Raw genomic sequence first — 12,999 nt, 5'->3', positions numbered from 1 at the left:
GTCTCAGATCTTTCAGCAACTTGTCTTCTAGGTGTCAAGCTCCCTGTTGAAATGCAGGACAGTGGGTGAAGGTGGTGGGAATGGTGCATAGTAGAGTCAGAGAACTGCCAAATGGCAAGACCGTTCAGTCACATATATTTAATCTCCTTATCAAAGAAAAATTTAAAAGGAGAATGAAGTAGGAGCAAGGGAGTAGCTTGTATGTGTCTGTCCTAATCCACAAATGCACTCCAAATTAATAGCAATGACACCAGTATTTCTGAATTTACTTGAAAGCAACTCCATTCTTTCCAGCCCATCTGGAACACCTACAATACACCCCTCTCTGATCCCACAGATGACTCCCCCTACCTATGCCCCACATATCTCCTCTCCCACAGTGCCCTCACTCCCTCCAAAGCCCTGCCCCCAGCCTTGCCCCTAATTCCTACCCCAAACTCCTAGTTCAACCCAGAGCCTCCCAATCCTTTGGTCCCAACCCTTTCCACCTCCATTTCTCCCGTGGGACACTTCTGAGCTCAGCTGTCCTTTCACCAGCCAGGTCCAGGTACTGCAATTTACACCAACGTGTCTGAGCTGATGCATTGCTCTTATGTTCTGGATTTGTTCCAAATAGACACTTGGACCGACTTGTTGGCTGCTGCAACAGCTGAGCATGTACCTTTCCCTGGGCTCCTTGCTTGCTAACATAAATATTGTTGTTGTAAGTAAATCTTGCAAGCATAAAGACCTGTTCACAGAGGAGAAATCTGTGCTGGAATAGAATTGAGCACTTGAGCTTATAGGGCTAATGTGGCGATCAAGAAAGAGGAGTGCTTACTTTACAGGAGAAAATGTAAAATTGACAAGTTTTATACAGCAAGGAGAAGGCCAAGAAGGGATATGATTGCTCTCTATAAATATATCAAGGAGGTAAACAGCAGGAAGAAAGAATCATAGAATCATAGAATATATTGGGTTGGAAGAGACCTCTAAAGGCCATCTAGTCCAACCCCTCTAAAATAAGCAGGGACGTCTCTAACTAGGTCAGGTTGCTCAGAGCCTCATCAAGCCTGACGTCAAATGTCTCAGGGATGAGGCTTCCACTGCCTCTCTGGGCAACCTGTTCCAGTGATCCACCACCCTCATATTAAAGAACTCTTTCCTAATGTCCAACCTAAATCTACCCTTTTCCAGCTTAAAACCATTACCCCTCGTCCTATTGCTACAAACCCTTGTGAACAGTTCTTCCCCTGCCTTCTTATAGGCCCCTTCCAGGTATTGGAAGGTGATACAGTTTACATGATGTTGCCAGCATAAGAATAAACTGTCCATAAATAAACGTGAGTTGCAGTTTAGTAGGATGGTTTTAACCATCCAAGACTGAGGCTCTGAAACAGCATTGTAAGAACACTGGCAACAAAAATAACCTACTTAGGGTTTGGAAGGGAATTTGAGTGGAATTTCTCGTGAATGAGACTGGGAGAGGCTCAGCCTCAATAGCACTAGAAGCCTGGTCTCGGGGAGTACCACTAGCACACCAAATTTTCATCTGTAATGCACTGCCTTGCTGCACACTCGCACGCCTTCTAGAGCCAGGTGGACTATTCTAGATGGTTCTTAATAAATGCCTTGAACACTAATAATATCGCTTTACTTTGTGGTGTATCTATCTATTAATGTAACCTGCTATCATCTTTGCCTTATTTTTTCCAGCAGCTGTAAAATGATTTGATGGCTTTAATTATTTTTCATAATAACCCCCAAATTCCTCTCTTGATTAGCTTGCTAGATGAGATTCCCATTTAGTACATATTCTCTAACTTGGTGTTTGGTTTCCCTGCTAATTATCTCACATTTTTTCTGTGTTAAGCTGCATTTGCCATCTGCTCATCCAGTCACGAAAAAATAATGGAAAACCTTTTGAATCCTATTGCATTCTCTTAATTACTGACTCTGTCTCCAGTTGTGTTATTACCCACAGATTGGAAGATCTTGGGCCAAATAATTGATAAAAAACAGTGAGATTCCTTTGATTTTTGTCTGAGCCATGGTGACACATACTGAGATCCTGATCTTTCACTTCCTACTGTTGAATATTTTAACTTCCCCATCTTTCAAAAAAATAAACATCTGAGTCATGCTTCTCTCAATTTTCATATGCAGTATTAATGCTGTGTTTCCCACACTTAGACCAAGCTCCTACTGTGAATGAGTATTTCATTTAGCTATACTCTGAGTGTACTCTCTCTAGGGAATTCATATGAAGTTAGTAGCACTTCCGAAGAGCTTCTGTGTTTCAGTAAAAATGAACTGAGCGTTCATTTGTGGCTATGCATATGTGAGCTTCTGGAGTTGTTTTGCAATGCCAATACTTACAGCATTTAAAAAACCCCCAACCTTTACATTCTCAGATGTATCTTTTCTTCTTTCTCTGGATCTGTCAGGTTTTTTTTCAGCTTCTCAGTGTTTCTGTATACCATTTTCATGTAATTATTTTAAGCCTTGCACTTTCATTCTGTGGTGCTTGTTACCTCCTGGTGCTTGTTACCTCCTTGTACTTGTTACCTTACTTGATGAAAAATATGTTCTTTTTGTGACTTGGTCTCTTCAGCCATAGATTCTTGTTACCAAGCTCTTTCTCATAAAGTCCATTCTTATACTCTGTTCCTGTCTATATATTTGCAGATTTTTTTTCTAGATTCTATGTAGGAAAATCTCTTTTTTTCGTGATAGACTCTCTTATTTCCGAATCAGCTGAATTAGATTTTGGAGCTATTACAGTAGGGAGACCTACCATGCAAACAATACTGAACCACTTCTTTCCACTGTGGAAAAATGTTCCATAGAAGCATAACCCTTGTAAGTGTTAGTTTGAGCAGTGTGACTGAAATGTCATGGCAAGGACATGAAGTCATACGGAACTCAGATCTATTGCAACGTTTGATCTTGTTTTTAAAAGCAGAGTTTTGGCTTGTAGTTAGCTGGACAAGCAAGCTGAAGGACTGCTTAAAAAACACCTGGATTTCCTCAGGGCTACCAGTTCTTTTGTATTCCTAATTGCTGTTTCAACAGCAAGATGCCACTGGTCTCGATTTTTCTGCTTAACAAAAAATAAGTATGTGTTGAATGGTAATTGTAGGCATCACATTCAGTGCAACATGAGGCAACTCTAATTTGGAGATTTCCCTGAAGCTTTGTTTGAGACCTCTCCCCTCTCAAATGTAATTGAACTTTTTCACATGAATACTTGTCTTTTCCGATTTTCTTTATTTATGCTGCAACATATTATTGTATTAGCATAATCAGAGTATGTATATTGTGATCTCTCTTAATTGACAGAAAATAAGGTAAAGAGGAGGGAGCAGATATTCTTTTGTTTTTGCTGTATGGGCATTTAAGAGTCTCCTAATCTGGGCCAATTTCAAAGCAGACATACTTCAGAAAATGTATAAAAGTAGTTTGTTCTGCTGAAATCAGTGTTAGTATTTAGCTGATATCTTTTGTAGGTCTTGAATCCTGTGTAATTATGTGAAAGGATGTAATTTCACATCCAGAATTTTATTTTATTGTTTTGCAAAATCATTTCATTAACCAAGCTGGCTGGTGTAGTCGATATACCAGAGGGACAGGATGCCATCCAGAGGGACCCAGACAGGCTGGAGAGGTGGGCCCAGGTGAACCTCATGAGGTTCAACAAGGCCAAGTGCAGAGTCCTGCACCTGGGCCAGGGCAACTGCTGATAGCAATACAGACTGGGAGAAGACATGCTAGAGAGCAGCCCTGTGGAAAAAGACCTGGGGGTACTGGTGGATGAAAAGCTGGACACGAGCCACCAGTGGGCAATTGCAGCCCGGAAGGCCAGTCACATCCTGAGCTGCATCAAAAGAAGTGTGGCCAGCAGGTTGAGAGAGGTGATTCTGCCCCTCTACTCTGCCCTAGTGAGACCCAATATGCAGTGCTGTGTCCAGCTCTGGAGACCCCAACACAAGAAGAACGTGGAGCTGTGAAGCATGTCCAGAGGAGTGCCACAAAAATGATCACAGGGCTGGAGCACCTTCCCTGTGAGGACAGGCTGAGAGAGTTGGGATTGTTCTTCCTGGAGAAGAGAAGGCTTCTTCCAATACCTGAAGGGAGCCTATAAGAAGGCAGGGGAAGAACTGTTCACAAGGGTTTGTAGCAATAGGACGAGGGGTAATGGTTTTAAGCTGGAAAAGGGTAGATTTAGGTTGGACATTAGGAAAGAGTTCTTTAATATGAGGGTGGTGGATCACTGGAACAGGTTGCCCAGAGAGGCAGTGGAAGCCTCATCCCTGAGACATTTGACGTCAGGCTTGATGAGGCTCTGAGCAACCTGACCTAGTTAGAGACGTCCCTGCTTATTTTAGAGGGGTTGGACTAGATGGTCTTTAGAGGTCCCTTCCAACCCAATACATCCTATGATTCTATGATTATTTATTTTAATGCAATGGAACCAGACAGAACAAAAATGACAACCTTAGAGAAAATCTTCTGTGCCTTCAGAACACGGAAAGATAAAAAATATGTGTAGAAATGTTTTATGAATATTCTCAAAGTATTCCAATTCCTCCAGGTAGTTTAAATGTTAAATGAGTTTTTGCTGGATTATTATTGACATCATAAAACTAGGCTAGACAACTTATACCATAAAACTTTATGTAAGACAAAGCATTTCTAAGTCTGACAGATGAATTAATGCCTCCAAATTGGAAAGACATGGATTTGACGGTTGGACCACTCGGTGGATAAGAAATTGACTGGAAGGTCGCACTCAAAGAGTTGCAATCAATGGCTCGATGTCTGAGTGGAGACCAGTGACAAGCGGTGTTCCTCAGGGATTGGTACTGGGACCGGTGCTATTTAACATCTTTGTCGGCGACATGGACAGTGGCATCAAGTGCACCCTCAGCAAGTTTGCCAACAACACTAAGCTGAGTGGTGAGATCAACACGCTGGAAAGAAGGGATGCCATCCCAGAGGGACCTTGACAGGCTGGAGAGGTGGGCCCAGGCCAACCTCATGAAGTTTAACAAGGCCAAGTGTGAGGTCCTGCACCTGGGTCGACGCAATCCCAAGCACAGATACAGGCTGGGCAATGAGCGGATTGAGAGCAGTCCTGGGGAGAAGGACTTGAGCGCGCAGGTGGATGAGCCAGCAATGTGTGCTCGCAGCCCAGAAAGCCAGTTGCATCCTGGGCTGCATAAAAAGATGTGTGGGCAGCAGGTTGAGGAAGGTGATTCTGCCCCTCTACTCTGCCCTCATGAGACCCCACCTGGAGTACTGTGTCCAGCTCTGGAGCCCCCAACACAAGAAAGACGTGGAGCTGTTGGAGCAAGTCCAGAGGAGGGCTACCAAGATGGTCAGAGGGTTGGAACACCTTTCTTATGAGGCCAGGCTGAGAGAGTTGGGCCTGTTCAGCCTGGAAAAGAGAAGGCTCCAAGGAGACCTTATAGCAGCCTTCCAGTACCTGAAGGGGGCTTACAAGAAGGCTTGGGAGGGAGTTTTTACAAGGGCCTGCTGTGAGAGGACAAGGGGTGATGCTTGGAGGCTGGGAGAGGGCAGGTTTAGATTAGATACAAGGAAGAAGTTCTGAGGGTGGTGAAACACTGAAACAGGTTGCCTAAGGAAGTTCTAGGTGCTCCATCCCTGAAAGTGTTCAGGACCAGATTGGATGGGGCTTTGGGCAACCTGGTCTAGTGGGAGGTCTCCCTGACCATGGCAGGGGGGATTGAACTAGATGATTTTTGAAGTCCCTTCCAATCCAAACCATTCTATGATTCTGTGATTACTGATACCTCATAGGATTAGTTCATGAAGACCGTATGGTTATTAAAAGGGCCTGAAATATTAATGAATGATAATATATACTGGGAAACTTCTTTATGTTTATATTTCATCTTAGCCAACATTATGCTCTTCATACTGTTTTTCAGCCGCATCTGAGGTGCGATAGTTTTTGATGTCAAACAGTACTTGTCCAATTACATCATCCAATAACTGAAATATTTTAAATAAGAAAACTTAGATAAATAGCGTGAAAAATAGCTGTGGTAAATAATGTTGGGGTTTGGGTTTTTTTTTAAGGATGAAGTATTGAATCTGACAGACACGTAACTTCACACCTGTGTATGTCTGTTTTCTGTTGATTAGTAATTCAGTGGTGTTTCTGTGATTAAGAGAATTTAGCATTATAACCTAGTCATTAATGACATTTATTTATGAGTACCTTTGTATAATTATTTATCATTTTACTGCTGAAAGCTGCATCATAACTTTTTCATTACGTGTCTCTTGCAATGTTATCAATATTATCTCCTTGTTAATAATAATCTCCTTAGTTTCAAATTTTCAGGAATTTCCCCTTCAGTTACCTCTTGTAAGTAATTTGATTAAGGCCAGTAAAACTGTGGAAATCGCATAATATGCATGTTTATGATCTGATCTCTAAATTCATGCCCAGTCCTGCAGATAACTTCACTTAGGTGACTGTTTAGGTGTCAGTCAGCAGTTTAGTACAGTTATCTGAAAGAAAGCTGCATTAACAACAAACTACTTGTGATTGAAGCACATTTTCTCTCATTTAAATATTCAGGCAGAAAAACAAACTGAGGGTGGCAGTTTCTTGGCATAGACTTTGAACACTGGATCATAAAGAGAAACTGCTCAATTAATCTGTAATTTAAAAAAATCTTATGTAAAATTCCTTCCAGTATCTTGTTAGGAAGTAGAGAAAAGTTCTTATTATTCTAAGACTGAAAGAGAGAGTTATATTAGAAATTTTATTTAATGGATGTGGAAAGAAAAAAAAAAGTAGTTCTGAAGAATAGAGAGAAACTGATTTTGCTTTAAACACAGTTGACTAATCTGAGAAATTACAAGCACTTAATATGGACTAGAGTCTTTTCTAGACTTCTGCTTTTTTACTGTCTTGAAAGTGATGTGTAATTATACAACTTCATCTTATATTACACACAACAAAACGTTTAATTTGCAAAAGGCAATAACATTCAGATGGGGCTATTAACAGTATCCTGCCCTTAGGCTAGACTGGTCAATGAAAGTTTGCTCCAGTGATGATAATGCCAATGATTTGTACTTAATTAGCTGAGTATGTTATACATTAATTTAATCTTGAGAGTTTTATGAGGGTTTTAATATATTAATAACAGTGTCTAAAACACTTGAAAGGCTTGTGCTGAGATTCTAATTTGATGTTTAAGAAACAGACAAAGGCATCCCGTATGACTTGGGTGTTTGCACTTCAGGTTCCCTAAAGTTTCTAAGCATCACAGAGATCCATGATACTTAGTAGTTACAACTATGGCATAGTGTGTGTTAGCGATTTTTATTTGACCTTAGGGCTCCTTTTGGTGAATGTGCTCTGTACATAGACTCCTAATACTGTAGATCTGAACTTCCTTGTAGCTAACTATTAAAGAAATCACCAGACCATTACAAAAGTATAAAGGAAGTGAAGGTCAAGTCAGTGACAGAGAATGCTAGCTTGCTGCAGTAATCTAAAAGGTGAGGTTGGCTGAAAGAGGGTACATGTTGCTGTGTACATGATGTGCTGAAGAAAGAAAAGGGACTCATACAGTTGAAAAGAAATAGTAAATTTAAATCTGCTGTTTCAACTTTGTCTATGCAGGGTTGAATTTATGAGTGTTTCTGCAAAAAGATCAGACTAATTTTTAGTCATTGAATTCCATATCTCAGTTTTAGCTTCATGAAATATTTTTGGACTCTCAAGTCCTATTTCTTTACTGCAATTGTACACCTTTTTGTCAAAGGTTGTATCTATGATTCTAATTAATGTTCATTTAGTTGCAACTGGAGTTTTGGATTGGTTTTGTTTATGAATGTTGATAAGGAATGTTAGCTATGGAAAACTTCATGCATAAAAGGTTTTCAGATGTGCCCAGTTTTGCACCTTGTTCCAGCATAGGGGCTCTGTACAGGTATGGGTGCTCACTTCACCAGAACAAGTTAGGAGCTTGGGATTCCTTTACAGAAAATAGCAAACTTTTTTTTGTCTAACTCACTGGAAAGTGTCTATTACCCCAAATAAATCTTTATTTTCTATTGTAAAAGCTAAAATTAATCACTCTTGTTATTCTGAGCTTAGGTCTGAGTCCTGCAATGAGCTCTTTGTGCCTTTGTAATGGTTATGACAGAGGTCACATTTATATATCCGGTGAGATGCAAGTGTTTGGAATCATCAACAGAGTAGACTCTCTTTTTTTTTTTTTTTTTTTTTCTGAGAATATTCAAGATGGGAAGGGAAGCTTAACATCTACCTGGACTTGTAGATGATATCTACTTGGAATTGTGCAAAACACACTGTCCAGCATGACATCCTTGTCTGTAAATTGGAACAACATGGATTTGATGAATGGGCCACTTGGTGGATCAGGAATTGGCTAGATATTTGCACTCAAAGAGTCACAGTCAATGGCTTGATGTCCAAGTGGAGACCAGTGATGAGCAGCATTCCTCAGGGGTGGGTATTGGGACCAGTGCTGTTTAACATCTTTGTTGGTAATGTGGACAGTGGATTGAGTACACCCTCAGAAAGTTTGCTGACGACACCAAGCTGTGTGGTGCGGTCGACATGCTGCAGGGAAGGGAGGCCATCCAGAGGGACCTTGAAAGGCCTGCGGGATGTGCCCATGAAAACGTCATTCAACAAGGCCAAGTGCAAGGTCCTGCACGTGGATCCCGGGGCAATCCCAAGCACAGATACAGGCTGGACAATGAGCACAGAGCAGCTCTGGAAATGGACTTGGGGTTGTTGGTGGTTGAAAAACTGAATAGAAGCCAGCCATGTGTGCTCGCAGCCCAGAAGGCCAAATGAATTCTGGGCTGCATCAAAAGATGTGTGGCCAGTAGGTCAAGGGATTATTCCCCTCTATTCCACTCTCGAGACCCCCACCTGGTGTACTGCATTCTGCTCTGGAGCCCCCAACACAAGAAAGACATGGACCTGCTCAAGAGGATCCAGAGTAGGGCCATGAAGATGATCAGGGGCTGGAGCCCCTACCCTGCAAGGACAGGCTGAGAGAGTTGGGGTTGTTCAGCCTGGAGAAGAGAAGGCTCCTGGGAGACTTTATAGCGGCCTTCCAGTACTTAAAGGGGGCCTACAGGAAAGATGAGGAGGGACTCTTTATCAGTAAGTATCATGATAGGATGAGGAGTAGCGGTTTCAAACTGAAAGGAGGTAGATTTAAATTACAGATGTAAGGAGGAAGTTATTCACTGTGGTGAAGACACTGGAACAGGTTGCCTAGAGAAGCTGTGGCTTCCCCCTCCTTGGAAGTGTTCAAGGCCAGGTGGATGGGGCTTTGGTCAACCTGGTCTAGTGGGAGGTGTCCCTGCCCATGGCAGGGGGGTTGGAACTAGATGATCTTTAAGGTCCCTCCCAAACCAAAACATTCTATGATTCTATATTTTTTTGTCAGTTCACTTTTAAGTTTTTCCATATTAGGTTTATTAACACTTATTTGTTTGGCAGAAAATGCTGTATAGCATAAACAATTCTATTTGTTTAATTTTTTAAAATAAAGTTTAATGTTTCACATGAAATTTGTGTTTCTTGTGTATTTTCTTACTCCTACCTGAAGACAACGTTTCTGATGGAGAGCAGAGACTATGTGGAAGCTCTTCTCCTGAGATATGCAGATACATTTAGAAATGTCATTAGGTCTCAAAAGATGTTATAGACTTGTCAAGACAGAAATCCTTACAGAGGATAGCTCAGTGCTCTTGTAAACAAGCCTTGTTTCCCGAAGCCTGTATTTAAGAAGGAATCCATAGTGGATTCCTTCTCAGGACAGCAGAAAAGGCTTATACAACAGATCAGTCCTTGAGCTATGGTCTCAATGCGACACATTGCCTGGCACATCAGAGTTGCTGCTATAGCCTCCTCGAGTAGTCACTTAGCATGTGAGGTCACTATATATTTGGGACTGGACCAGTTCAAAACTTTAGTTGTATATCACAGTCCTTTTATGTTTGAGTCGCCTTTTATTAGGATCTCAGAAGTGTATTTGCAGCAATGAAGGCTGGCTGCACACTGGGCTGCGTCAGTACAGCTAGTAGTTGAACAGAGTGATTATTGCCCTCTCTTTGGCACTTCAGATGCTGCGATTGGACTAGTGCCCAGTTCTAGCCCCTGCCCCACCCCACCCCATTATAAAGAATAGTCAAATTGGAGCGTGTCCAGAGGACAGCCACCAAAATGGGTAGGGTCCTGGAGCATATGATGCACAAGTAGACACTGAAGAGACCTGGATTTGTCCAGCCTGGAGGAAGCCAGGAGGAGGACAGAGCTAATTGCTGTCCTCAGCTGCTTAATGGGTCATTACAGCCAGATGGAGCCAGACTCTTAATGGACATGCACAGTGAAGGGACGAGAGGGTACAGATAGATGTTGCAGCACGGGAAATTTCAATTAGACACAAAGAAAAAACTCTTCATGGTGAGGGTAGTCAAACACTGGAACAGTTGCCCAGAACGACTGTTGAGCCTCCTTCCTGGTGAATTTTCAAAACTTGAGTGGGCAAGGCCCTGAGAAACCTAATGTTACTTTGGAGTTGGCAGTGCTCTGAATTGAGAGATAAACTCTAACAACCTCAGCAAGTCTCTTCCAAGCCGTATTACGTTGATAGGCATTACTGACTTTACATGAACTACATAATTCAACAGTCTTGCCCAGATCTGGATACATCCTGGGCTTGATCTCTTACCCCTTCCAATGGTTCCATCATATTTTTGTACACGCTTTGTATTTCAAATTACCGCCTTAAATCTCTTTGTCAAGTCAGCTCCCCACTCCATTTAAATGCTTTTGAAATCTGATTCCTACATGAGAGAAAAGAAGGAAAAAGGAGTGAAAAAAATCAATTCAACCTTCAGAGTACCAGAGTATGTGATCTACTCACACCTGTGCTGTCCCATTCTGTATTTTTTTGCCATCTGTTTGGTTCTCTGTTATACCATGCTCAACTTGGATTTGTATAATTTTTATTTGTTCTTGTGAAGCTCTGAGATTATTGGTGAAATCTGTTAAAATGAGCAAGGTGAAAGAAGAGAGAAAAAAAGACGGAAAAGTAGAAGAAAAGTGATAGATATCCTGGCTAGTTTTGCATTAGTATTCTGTTGAGATTTGACGCTGAGTCTGCTGAACTCCAATGACACTTGTGTTGGCTCCAGAGGGTTTTTGGAGCAAGCCTCTGGTGCAGACTGTCTTAAGTTTTGTATTTCACAGCGCTCTCATGGGTCCCTTTCACAATTTTTCAGCACCAGCCTTACTCTCCTCGGTGTTTTTCATAAAGATGCAACAATATGATTAGGAGGTGGTAAGTTTCTTTCCCTTGGCTGTGAGGAATATGACTCACTTTAACCTTCAAATACTAGAAAATGAGTGTAAAAATGAGGAAAAAGCATGTAGATTTGCATTTTATAAACACATCTTCTGGTCTTTTTTGGACCCATTCAGGATATTTGGAGTCTCCACTTCGATACTGTGCACTTGAAATGTGTATCAGAAGTGTACTAAAGCATATCCATTTTATTACTGTGTTTATGACTGCTCCTCTGAAAAGAAAGTATTTGTGTTCAGATCACCAAGAGAAACATTAACTTTTATTTATTTCTTTCTTGAGTGGTTTATATTTTGCTTTTTATTGTCTCAGTTATTTTTGGTTTCCTATGAAAATATTTGATTATCTGGTCTCATAATTCTTTTCTGAAATCTCTTTTGGCTTGGTTAATGCACATGTAATGTGTAAACTCCATATGGAGAAGGATCTGATGTGCAAGTACTGTGAATAGGTTCTGGCATTGCTTTGAGCATGAACCTTATATTTTTATCTGGGGAAAATAATGGGCTCTTAGTGGTTGCTTTATGCATTTGGTTGGATGTCAGTTCATTTGCTCAAAAGGATACAAAGTTTGCTGCCAGGTTGCTTGATTTTCTTCTGCTTTAGGCTCATGCTGTTTTAATAATGGCTATTCTGTATTCTATTTTTGTTTAAAGTTCTTTCAGTATCTGCCCTTCTCAGGGCTACTCATTCCCCTTGCTCTATCTTTCGCAATATAGTCCAGCTGCTAGTCTCTTACAGGCAGCATTTTTTTTCTATTATATTTCTCCTGTTCTCCAAAACCTGGTAGATATTTGTTTTTCCTAACCCCAAGGCCTGATCCTGGGCAGTAAAAGGCCATTTGTTATGAATACCCTAGTTAAAAGAAAAGATTCAAGAAACCTGAAATTGTAAACACAAGGGAATCTCATCTTGAGAGTGGTTAAACCATAAGCAATCAGCACTAAGAGGCAGGCAGGCAAGTAGATTCTTACACTCAGCAAGAAGTACTTGTAGAAATAGTTTGAAAGGGATGAAATGCATTTATTGGTTATATCCACAGCAGTTCTAAACAATCATTATTAAGTTTTTTTGTACTTTCTGCATGATGAACTGACTGCTGGAAGTCATTTTTATGTGTAAATACTATTGTTCAGAAGAAGAAAAGGTTTCAAGATAGATTGTGTATATATACACACACACATAAATAATATGTGTACATGTATATGTATAATTGCATGCTTTTCTTCTGATTGCATAACCTGAAATGATTTTTATTTTTTATGACTGTTCCTGGAAATGGGCCCAAACAATATCCAAGCCCAAATATAGTTGCTTTATCTTCCTATTGTATTCTTTGTCATTCAAAATTTGTCATTCAAGCATTCAAAATACTGTAAGAAATACAGTGTTTTGATGCAGTGTCATTTTAGTTATTTTTGTCCCTTTGTGGTTTCAAACAGAAAGTTTTAAGAAGCACCTGGAATGCTTTGCAGATTTTGCTTGGTTTACATAGGTTACATGAACAGGGCTCTTGCTGCAAAGGCAGACCAACAAAGTAGCCTTCATTCATTTCATTCTGAAATGACTGCTCATGGTCACTCTAGTCAAATTCATGCCTATAAGGACGAGAAAAAAA

At 40.8% G+C, this 12,999-nt stretch overlaps 1 protein-coding gene across 2 annotated transcripts in view; it reads left to right on the top strand.

Moving 5' to 3' along the window:
- DLGAP2 (DLG associated protein 2) overlaps positions 1–12,999 on the top strand; it is a 401,254-nt gene that overhangs the window by 128,176 nt on the left and 260,079 nt on the right. The gene's annotated exons all lie outside the window — the stretch shown is intronic.

This window comes from Leptosomus discolor, chromosome 2 (assembly GCF_034619465.1).
Source record: "Leptosomus discolor isolate bLepDis1 chromosome 2, bLepDis1.hap2, whole genome shotgun sequence".
Classification (NCBI taxonomy): Eukaryota; Metazoa; Chordata; class Aves; order Leptosomiformes; family Leptosomidae; genus Leptosomus; species Leptosomus discolor.
The sequence above is the reverse complement of the archived record's forward strand: the minus strand, read 5'-3'. Positions and strand labels throughout refer to the sequence as shown.